Genomic DNA, 12,364 nt, shown 5'->3' with positions numbered 1-12,364 from the left:
ATAGGACTTCTGGAAGAATTTTCCTCCTCAGAAAACAAAAGATGTTCATGAGGAGAACACTCTTTTTGCATGTACCCCTTTCCTTCCTGTTTAGGAGCCTTTTATTTGAAAGTGTACTGCCTCGGGGCACCAGGGTGGCTCAATTGGTTAAATATCCAACTTCGGATCAGGTCATGATCTCACGGTTCATGAGTTCGAGCCCTGTGTCAGGCTCTGTGCTGACCGCTTAGAGCCTGGAGCCTGCTTCAGATTCTGTGACTCCCTCTCTCTCTGCCCCTCCCCTGCTTGCACTCTGTCTCTGTCTCTCAAAAATAAATAAACAAAATTTTGAAAGTGTACTGCCTAGAGCTGTGTTAGCAACGTGACCATGAGGTGTGATATTGTGAATGAAAGGTGGCTCCCTGATTGTGTCACAAATTACGGAGCAAACTTCATGTAACCTAGCCAGGATTAGTAGGGGGTTTTGTTACTTGCAGCCAAAGCATCCATGATGTTTTTACTGACAGAGCTACTCACTTCTGGGGAGTAGAAATGAAAGTACAGGAAGAGAAAACAGAGGCTTACTTTTAATTGCATATCTTTTTGAGTTGCTTTGTTTTATCATGTATGGGAAATACTTTCAACACTAGAAAGCAACTGTGTTAATTTTTTTCAACTGCATTTCTTTTTTTTATTTTACACTTATTTATTTATTTTGAGAGACGGAGCACAAGTGGTGAAGGAGTAGGGAGAGAGGCAGAGAGAGAGAATTCCAAGCAGGCTTCACAATGTCAGCACAGAGCCCAATGTGGGGCTGGAACTCACGCACTGTGAGATCATGACCTGAGCCAAAGTCGAACGCTTAGTTGATGGAGCCATCCAGATGCCCCTTTGCATTTCTAAACAACTGGTTCATTAATTTGGGGAAAACTGAGAGTCATAATGTTCCAAACAACACCTTTATTTCTTAGCCCACAATTTATACTCAGGCACTCTTCACACCAACTATACACATGTATCATCACTAGGAATATTTGGGCTAATTTGAATTTCAACATCAAATTTTTCTTCTCTCCAAACTACGTGTGAGCATTTGCATGTCTTCCAAACAGTGCAGTGTAAGGAATCTCGCTAGCATACGTTTGTAGGGGAGACGTTTAGTGTGCCTGTTGTGATTTATTCAGGCCCCACAGTTCTTTCTGAAGTAAGAGTGTGAATGAACAGTTGTATCCACTAGCTGGGCCCAATATGAGCCAGTCGATATTTCTAGCAGGTAGATTGATACATTGACCTTCATGAGGAAGAAGGGTGAAATTTCAGGAAATCTCAGCTAATGTGCTCTTCAGAGTTTCTCCAAGGAAGGACCTGTGTCTTTGTATAGCCCAATCAATGTTTTCATCAACTTAACAACTATTGGTCTTTTTTAAAAAGTTTATTTAAGTAGGCTCCACACTCAGCATGGAACCCAACACGGGGCTTGAGCTCACGACCCTGAGGTCAAAACCAGAGTGGAGATCAAGAGTCAGACGCTTAACAAACTGGGCCACCAGGCACCCCTAACAACTATTGGTCTATGAGAAAGTTTATAATCCCCACTTGGAATGTACTTGTGCAGGATTTCAGGGTCTAGGTTTGCCAGGGTCTAGGTTTGCTACCTCCTTCCCACTTCCCTAGGCTTTCACGTCTCAGGCTTCTGGCGTAGGTGAAATGTGGTTATAGGAATTGAACGGAACTTGGTACTCTAATGCTACTGCACAGAGAAATGACAAACTACTGTATCATAAAAAGTTGACATCCCTGACCTCATCAGCAATATTCACATTAGGTGGATACAGGGTGAAGAATCAGGATCAAGAGAATTGGAGCAAAGCCAGTCTTAATAACTGCCACTACTATGTTACTTCCCATATAACAGTCCTTCATTTCAGGATCCCATTTACTTCATGTATTTATAATGCTAAGACCTGTTGAATTTTTCTTAAAGTTCTTGAAAATCTCACTTCTTTTGCAATTCCTTGTACTCTCATAACTACAGTACCCTTTTTCTCAGATCTTTTCTTCTCCAATGCATGTATCTAGTGCTATTATATTAATCTTTCTTGAAGAACTTTGTCATCATATTACTCCCTATTTAAGATTTACTGAGAAATAGAAACAAACATTTGAACAAATGGAGAGATTAAAAAATCATTTAATAGCATGTGGTGCCTGGGTGGCTCAGCTGGTTGAGCATCCAATTCTTGATTTCAGCTCAGGTCATGATCTCACAGGAGTGAGATCGAGACCCACGTCTCACCCTCCCCCCTCCACCCCCTCCCCCGGATGTGGAGGGTCCTTAGGATTCTCTCTCTCCCTCTCCCTCTGCCCCTCCCCACCTCATGCACATATGCTTTCTCTCTCCAAAAAAAAAAAAAAAATAGGCAAAAAAATAAAACCAAAAATCACTTAAGGTCAAATGGTAGGATCTCCATTTTTCCATGAGCTATTCCTTCTCTCATTTTTTTGTCCCACGTGTACTTATCAACTTTTAGGGAGATAGATAAAATAACCATGAATCTATTTAGAATATTTGCTTTATTAACTCCTTTAGATACCCTTATGACTTAAAATTGCAAATATAAAATTATAGATTGATTAACTTAAAATATTTTTTCAACATTGAAGGAAAAAATTTATTTAGACTCCATGCAGCTTCTACATGACTGTCTTTGTCAGCTCCACTTTTTGTCATTTAACAAAAGCAGACATGCACATGCCCTCCCTCTGGGGGATTCACTTGCAAGGAGGAGGAGAGCTGAGGATCCTAGAGCTGGGCTCTGAGCAGAGATCAGGAAGAAGAACGAGAGTCCCCAGCACAAGAGACTCTATAGGCAGGGTGTTGAGTAAGGCATCTCCTGGCTCCAGCCCCTGGGTCAGATACACTACTTTCGCTGTCACTTACATGTTTCATTTTGGTTGAGAGGCCATAACAACATCCTCATTCTAACTAGTTCCTTCTGTGACTCTTTAACTTCTAAAAGATGCTGTGACATATCTATTTCTCTTGGTCCTTAGTCTTTATCCACTCAGCTATGGGTAAATGACTGTGAGGCATTTTCCTAGTAAGAACATTTCCAGAATCCCAAAATAGAAAACGATGTTCCTTTAACCATAACTTTAATACTATCAACCTTAGAACATTCAGAAGTAGAATAGCTTTTACGTTGCTATTTTCATGTAATCACGCTGCAATGTCTGCGGGTCTACCTACTTTAGCTGTAATTCAAACCTAATGAGAGTTTCCTGCACTAGGCTTTATAGCCAATATATTATCAGCTATTTTCTTCTCTTTTTTGGGGGGAAATTAGGTTGTCATAAGGTCACAGAGAGTGTAATTTTGTAGTGATGAGGTGAGATAATCACGTTCCTACCACCCCAGCATGCTCCTACATGTGCATACTCTCAAAATGGAATTAAACTGAATTGTGCTATAACTAATTCAAACATACATTTCTTCTGCCCTAACAGTGCATGCTGTGAATCTATAGTCTGTGAAACCACCAAGCCGGGGGTGCAACAGACAGAACATGGTTTTGGAATCAGGCATCTCCAAATTAGAAACCAGACTCTACCGCTTACTAGCTGTGTGACCTTGGGAAAGTTACTTAACCTCTCAAGATCTCAGGTTCCTTATTTGAAAACCAGGAATGATACTGACCTACCAGAACTGTTGTTTTTCCTGGAAAAGCAACTGAAAAATTCTGCTTAGTTGTCCATCTTCCTTTACCCCTCGGCAAATAAAGGCCAAGGATTAAGTGTCTGCCAAGAGTTAATATCCAATCAATTACAGACGCATTTTCTTTCCCCTCTGGGAAAATAGTCTTCCATTAAAAATTATAGTTGGATTTACATTAAGACATCCTTAAGTGTTAGAACCATAGGAAAGATCGAACTTTTTTTAGCTTTAGGCTGAGAATAACCACTCGGTTACACACAAAATTTTAATACTAAAAGATCCAAACTGAAAACAACGCAGTGACCTAGTGACACAGAAACTGGATTTCAAAAGAAAAATAAATCAATCATGATTGCTTCAAACAGAATACAAAATCAAAATGATAAAAATTAAAATTTCATTTTTAATTATATCTGAAAAACTAAAAAAAGAAAATCCAAATTTCAAAACCTTCCAAAAAGGTTTGCAACTATAGGATCAAACAAACGATTTTTTTTTGCTCGAATAAAATAAACAATCATTTATGTTAAAAACCAAGGTAAACATTTTAATATTTAAAAGGTTGCATATCCTACATTTTAATTGAAAAACTGTTAAAAATAATTCGGTATTTTATAAAATATTTTATAAAAACGAGAATATTGTGCCATCAAACTATCCCACTGCCAGAAATAAATTCTCATCCTACAAAGATGGCCCTGCAAAGTTGAAAGTCAATCCAGTTGATTATATTCCTTGACATTCCTGCTGTCTGGCCCCCAAGTCTGAGTGGGGCTAGTATTTGGCTCTGAAGCCTTGATCCTGTTTGGGGAGATGGTGGCAACAGAGGGCGTCTCTCCATGAACCCAGTTCCTTACCAACAGACAGCTCTTCTGGTCCTCCAAGAGAGGGTTGGTTCAAAACATCCTAGTCCACCATTGCTAGAAGCAGAACTCTTGCCTGTTTTTGTTCTATATCTGATGACTTTACCCTTCAGATTTCAAGCAGCAGGCAGATTTCTAAGAAAATCAGTGATAGAGTTCTAAACGGTTGCCAAACAAGCTTTTAGTGGAGAAAATGGGTTTTAAAGACATGGTAAATGGGAAAAATTGGAAACATCCTTAAGGAGATCCGAATCTTTACCACAGATGGTAAATCCAATGATTACTATATATATTATTTTATGTTATAAATCACATCATCCTCACCTTGAGGAATCTTCTGTGGAAGCCCCTTCAGCTTCCAGGATGTTACTAAAGTCCTTGAGAGTCATTATTCCTGACCTTTTAGGTTTTCATCTTCTTTCCCCTAGTCCACTATCCCAGGGTTACTTTTGAGGAGTAAAAAAAAGGATTGGTTAATTACCATAAAAAAGGCAACTTCCTAGCGAAGATAATCTGTTATACATGCTGCTGCTGTTGTTGTTGTTGTTTTTAAGAAAACAAAACCAAACTCAATGACTACAAGGGACAAAGCTGGCTTCAGTTGCAGCTTGAAAGGTTGGGTAGGACTTAGATGTAACGCAGTGTACTGCACATAAGAGTTATGCAATAGAAAACCTGTTAAATTATTTATTGAAAAAAAAATCTTTCTTCTTGTCTATAAAGAAATTTGAGCTGATTGCACCAAGGGTCGACATGAGCTGAGAGGACACCTCCTGCCTGGCAGGGAGCATTTGGCACAATTCCTAGAAACCGAACCTGGATATCAAATCCCGTCAGTGCTTTCTTTTCCTTCTTCTGAGTTGGTATGTGTCACTTTCATCTTTATTTCATTAAAAATAACAAAGTCTTTATGTCTCCAGTGCAGGTGAATCCCTCCCTCTCTGGAAGCTTAAATTGGCTGTGCTGTTGGCAGAATTCATACCTGTTGTTGAAAGACAGGAGCCTCTGTTTCCAACCTCTATTGCAGTAAGACACAGGAAATCCCTGTGGCAAAAAAAAAAAAAAAAGACGTGCTCATAAGAATGCAGAAACAGTCCAGCATTCCTTCCTATCTCAGATTCTCAGATGCTGTGGAAAGAGACAGATGTGCAGACACCCCATAGCTTTATATTCAGATATGCCAGGGTAGGGAGTGTCATTTGGATCATAAATGTTGGGGTTATGCATCCTACGTTAGACTTACTTTTCCTTACTTCTCCTCAAGCTACCATTACTTGAGTGTTTTCTATGTGCCAAACACCGTAATGATGGCATTACCTTTTAGCTCTATAGTTTCACAGTAACTGTGAAAATTAAATCAACATTAACCAGATACGTGTTGGTTGTTTAATAGTCTTTATGAGATGGTCAGTCAAGTGTGGCCACAAGAGGAGACAAAAGAGAGGCTCAGAAAAAAAAAACAAAGTTTACTATAGGCACAGGTCCTAGAGACAGGTGGCATGCAAAGTGGGGCCACATGGAAAACACTAGGGTGGTCAGGAAGCAGAAGACAGGAGTAGGGAGGAAGGCTTAGGCCCATGGCATTTATTGGGGTTTCTGTGGGAAAGGCGAGGTAGGACAAGATTATGAGTTTAGGATTGACTAATTTGAATAATTTTGGTGGGTTTTGGTCTCTCGGGCTGGTCCCTAGTTGCCCGGCACCTGGCCCTGGAATAAGGCAGAGTTAGCATTACTTTTAGGATGCACAGGCCAGATAGAAGAGTATGGTTCTGGACTCTTGGTTTGCATATCAAAGTCATGCTCCAGGCTGGGCCCCTTTGCTATCTGTTAGAATCAGCTAGCCTAAAGAAAGGTAGTCTCTCTCCAGCCACAATGGCAATGGTCTCCCATGATGTCAAAACAATATACAGAAAATTATATACATATATATATATATATATATACACACACATATATATATATATATACACAATACATTAGTATTCCTGTATAGTAAAAGGAAACTGAGGTTCAGGGAGGTTCAGTCAGAGCTCAACTAGTATTTATCAGAATGGGATTAAATCTGAAGTGTGACTGACTCTAAGTGCTAATCCTGCATTAATTTTTCCTTAAGTAAAGTTTTTCCAACTCATACTGTATTTCTAGACAAGCATTTAGAAAAATGAGATCATGCCTCAAAATGTTTTGATTTCTTTGGTGGGTTGTTTTGCAGATTAATTTTAGTTAATATGCACATTACCAGAGTTTGGAGACACTCTGTTATTAAAAACATTAATCTACCAATATCCTCCAACGGTTTGATTTCGGTGAATTTTACATTTCAGTTTATTTGCACTGGGGAATAAGGCTTTGCTCATTGAATAAACCATATGGCTTGAGCTGTACATTGCATTGTTTTCGTCCACCTGTGACAGAACAAGTAAAAGGTTATACATAAGGAGCTTTTTAACAAGGAGCTATGAGGTCTTAGAATTGTATTTTGTATCTCCATTTAGGAAAAACAATCTATTCTGTGGGAGACAGATTTTATGGTTTAAACAGAGGGGGCAAAACTGTTATAAAGAATGTGAACTACAGGGCACCTGGGTGGCTCAGTCGGTTGAGCATCCGACTTCGGCTCAGGTCATGATCTCATTGTCTGTGAGTTTGAGCCTCGTGTCGGGCTCTGTGCTGACAGCTCAGAGCCTGGAGCCTGCTTCAGATTCTGTGTCTCCCTCTCTGACCCTCCCCTGTTCATGCTCTGTCTCAGAAATAAATAAACATCAAAAGAAAATTTAAAAAGAATGTGAACTACCTATATATAGGAAAGATAGTACAATTAGAAATTTAAAGATTTTATGGAGAACAGAACTCAGCGTCAGAAACAAACAAACAAACAAACAAAAAAAACGCTTTTATGGGAAATGTTAGAACAAGAAACAAACATCTAAGCTACAGCTTTTAGATCAAGCCTAAATGTTAATAGTTGGGAGACTATATCTTTATCTTTTTATATATTAAATTTACTTTAGTCCTGTTTCTTTCCAAAATGAACTCAGAGAAAAGCCTCAAGAAATTACAGTATAAAATAAGGGTCATAAAAGAAAACTCTGTTTTTTCTTACTTACAACTCTTCCAATGCCAAATGTGTGGGTACCATATCAGGTAATTCTCCACTTCTCTGTGGATACCAGCTGCATGTCTTACAGTTTAATTCATTATGATAACCTACTGCCCAGAGTTAGAGTAGACCCCACAAGTTAAGGGCACTGTCCCACAGACTGCTTCCCTTCGGACACCAGCGACCAGTCCCAGGTGGTCAATGGTACTTGTGACTGACCAGGTATAAATCCGGGGTTCCCACAACCCTTTCCTTGGGTTCAATACTTTGCTAGAATGGCCCACAGAACTCAGGGAAACACTATTGCCTGCTTATTGTGAGGGATACAAGTTAGGAAAGGCCAGATGGAAATGATGCAAAGGGCAACATGTGGGAACTGGTACCCTCTCCAGGCTGCCACCCTCCTGGCTTGTGGATGTGCTCACCAACCTGGAATCTCTCTGGATGCACTCCTTTAGGGTTTTTATGGAGGCTTCCTTGTGCAGACATGATTGATTAAATCACTGGCTATTGGTGATTGTACTCAATCTCCAACCCCCTTCCCTTCCTCGGATGTTCAGGGGTGGGACTGAAAGTTTCAAGGGACCAGCAGGGGTCACCTCTTAACTTAAACTCAGGTATGGCTGATGGGGACTTATTATGAATAACAAAGATGCTCCTCTCACCCTTATCATTTGGGCAACAATAAGGGTTTTAGAAGCTCTGTGCCAGGAACCAGGATGATGAAGACCAAATATATATTTCTTATTATATCATAACATCGCAGATAAAAGAGAAAGGGAAAATGAGGACCAGTGAAAGCAGGAAAAGAGCGCACATGCTAACCCATCCTAAAAGTTTAAATGACTCTTGTGGTAGAATTTTAACTCTGGGCTTCCTGGGGGATTTTTTAAAACGTATATATCTATATATCTATACTTATTTTTTTAACTTTTTTTTTAACATTTATTTATTTTTGAGAAGAGAGAGACATAGCATGAGCCGAGGAGGAGAGAGAAAGGGGGAGACACAGAATCTGAAACAGGCTCCAGGCTCTGAGCTGTCAGCACAGAGCCTGATGCGGGGCTCGAACTCACGGACCGCAAGATCATCACCCGAACCAAAGTCGGATGCTTAACCGACTGACCATCCAGGCGCCCCACTTATTTTTTAATGTATGTATATTTTATATATATTTACATATATATACATATACTATATATATATACACAACATATATATATATATATTCTTCTAAGTTTATGTGAGAATTTTAATTGTCCACAATTTTAAGTAAACAGTAAACATAACTATCGTACACAATTTAAATTATTGGGGAACATTCATGGCAAAATATATATGCTCTTTCATTTTTAAGAAAATAATACTTTATTATAGATTTTATTTTTTTAGAGTGGTTTTAGGTTCACAGAAAAACTGAGTGGAAGGTACAAAGATTTCTCATATACTACCTGCCCCCACACATGCATCGCCTCCCCCATTATCCACATTCCCCACTGGAATGGTTCATTTGTTACAGCTAATGCATTTACACTGACGTACTGTAATCACCCAAAGTCCACGGTTTCACATTAGGGTTCACTCTTAGCGTTGTATATTCTATACATTTTGATAATGTATAATGACATGTACCCACCATTATAGTATCATACAGAACAATTCCCCTGCCCTAAAGATCCTCTGTGCTCTGCCTATTCATCCTTCTCTCCTCATTAACCCCTGGCAACCACTGATTTTTTTTTCACTGTTTCCATAGTTTTCTGGCAGCCACTTTTAAAAGAAACTCTTGATACAGTAAGTTTTCATCAGAAAATAGAAGATGTAAAATTTTCTCAAGAAAGACAAAATTTTTTCTTGGTCCTAAATTCTGTATGAAACTAGTTACCTTAAGGAATCAAGATAGATACATTGGATAATATCGACAAGGGTCTTCCAGAAACTGCAGGTGCAGATCTTATTTAACTCTATTTTGAAATAAACTCACAAAAGCTGAAAGTCCAACTCAGTAAGAGTCTTCCAGGCTCTAAGTTAAGTTCCAAGAGATTAACTTGATCCAAGGTTAATATTTGGGAAATCCAGAGTTGTATATAGCATGTCCCCTATCAAGACTGCCTTCCATAAATATCATTTATTTTAACAAGGACTTTTATAAGCACTAAAATTATGCCTAAAGAACTGGTCTTCTGTGTTGTTTGAGAACAAACAGATCCATGTTTAGAGACCAGAAGGCTGATCATTTATTATGAAAGGTGAAAAGCTTAACCAGTATTTCCCCCATGTGGCAGCGGGATGCAAGAGTATTTTAGGCAACTTTGAATTTACTCAAATATTTTGATAAAAGCTCAGTTGAGGCTAGATATTCACAACACAGCGTGTCAGAGTTGGTTTAGGCAGGGGAACTGTTAATGCAAATGTTTCCAGTTGCCTGCCTTTGGACATAGAAAAATCTTAGTAGAGAAGCATTTCATTCCCGGCAGTAAAACCTTTCCTTGAGGCAATTGATACTTGTCAGCTTGTACTACTTGTCGTAGTTGCTGGCCTAAGTAATTTATACAATTTACCTAATTTAATTGGGTGAATTAGATGCTCAGGATCCCAGATCTATTGACTTGTTGTATGATGAAAATCACTGATTAAATGAATTTTAGAGAATGATTTTTGAACACGATGACTTTTTTTTTTTTTTTTTAGTGATGTCATAGTTAATGTCAGGCTTTCTTTCTGGCAGTAAATACTAAGTTCACTAGCTTCTTGAGGCCAGGACAAAGACAATGTCAGGTAATCAATTTAAAATTTTCATTTTGGGGGCACCTGGGTGGTTCAATCCGTTAAGCATCTGACTCTTGATTTAGGCTCAGGCCATGATCTCACAGTTGGTGAGTTCCAGCCTCATGTTGGGCTCTGTGCTGATAGCTGGGAGCCTGCTTGGGATTCATTCATTCTCTCTCTCTCCTCTCTCTTGAACACACACACTCTCCATCTCTCAAAATAAATAAATAAACTTAAAAAAATATTTTCATTTTCCTCCTTGACATACAGGAAAAATACATTTTCCGATTTTTCTTGCAGTTATGCTTGAAGCCACGTGACCAGGTAGTGGCCAATGGAATGCCGAAAATCCCCAAGTATGTTTGCTCACACTCTCTCTCCCCTTTATCCATGTGGCTCCTTGAGGAAAACTAGGAAGACAAAAACCACAGAATGGAAGGAGCCCAGATCCTTGAATAGCCACTTGTCAAGGATCGCTTAGGAGAATGTCTAACCTGCATTAAGTTTTGCACTAACGAAAGGAATATTTATTGTGTCAAGCCAAAGGTATTGGAGGTGATGTGCTAGAGAAGCTGACTCATGTTACCATTCCCGGTTTTCTGATCTTAAAAATTCATCCTCAACATAAAAGAATCTTTCCATTTTTACACATAAAAACATGAATCGAAATTGCTTTAAAATTTGAATCAGATCACTAAGTAACAGTTTTTTAAAGGCTGAAAAGTAGAAGGCTAAAACATAACTCTGTAACTATTGAAACTGCTTTCTAATTTGGTCAGCCATTTGTGCCCATTTCAATTCCTCCAGTGGTATTCAAATAGAATTTAAAGGCCTATCCAATAAAGTCTTCCATTGTCTTTGGCAGAATTACGTGAAGGTGGATAAAAACATCAACAGTAATAGTCGTGCCTGAAGCTTATTGCTTTCTCATGTGTGCTATATTAGACCAAAGACCAATGCCTCCAGTTTGTAAAGAGAATGCTGGCATAAAATTTTGGACCTCAAGCTTTTTTTTCTTCTTCTTTTTTTCTTTTTTTTTTTGATGTTTGTTTATTTTTGGGAGAGAGAGAGAGAGAGAGAGAGAGAGAGAGAGACAGAGCACGAGAAGGGGAGGGGCAGAGAGAGGCAGACACAGAATCTGAAGCAGGCCCCAGGCTCTGAGCTGTCAGCACAGAGCCTGACACGGGGCTTGAACTCTCAAGCTACAAGATTATGACCTGAGCTGAAGATGGGCACTTAACCAACTGAGCCACCCAGTTGTCCCAGACCTCAAGCTTTTTAAGTTGGTAATTTAAAATTACATTTTAACTTTTCACATAGGTGTGTGTTTGTATATTTAAATTACATTTTTAAAACCTATGTTACCAAATAGAGTAAAACTGTGGATTGTGAGTAACTTGTTCTGCCAGTGTTCCACAAAACAAGCAAACATTTCTGATACATTTTAACTTGATAAAGGAGCCATGTCTTACAATAGGAGTAAATATGAGTAGTCCCTAGTCCGTGATGCTGAACGTCACAGATCACAACTAAGCCAATGGTTCTTGAAATTCGCTTTGATATACAAATGCTTTGGATTACAAGCATGTTTCCGGAACTAATTATCCTTGCAAACCAAGGTTTTGCTGTATTTTTATTTTTTCCAACACATTTTAAAAATACTATCTGGCTGTTCTAGTTACTTAATCATATCATCTTTTTTAATCTTGTTTTTAATGTTTATTTATTTTTGAGAGAGAGAGAGAGAAAGCACAAGAGGTGGAGGGGCAGAGAGAAGGGGAAACAGAGGGTCTGAAGCAGGCTCTGCACTGAGGCGGGACTCATGAACCGTGAGATCATGACCTGAGACAAAGTCTGATGCTTACCTGACTGAGCCAGCCAGGTGCCCCACTAAATCATATCATCTTAATGAGAATGTTGCCCCTTGTTTACAGTAAG

Source organism: Panthera leo, chromosome B1 (genome assembly GCF_018350215.1).
Source record: "Panthera leo isolate Ple1 chromosome B1, P.leo_Ple1_pat1.1, whole genome shotgun sequence".
Classification (NCBI taxonomy): domain Eukaryota; kingdom Metazoa; phylum Chordata; class Mammalia; order Carnivora; family Felidae; genus Panthera; species Panthera leo.
Note: the sequence above shows the minus strand (reverse complement) of the source record.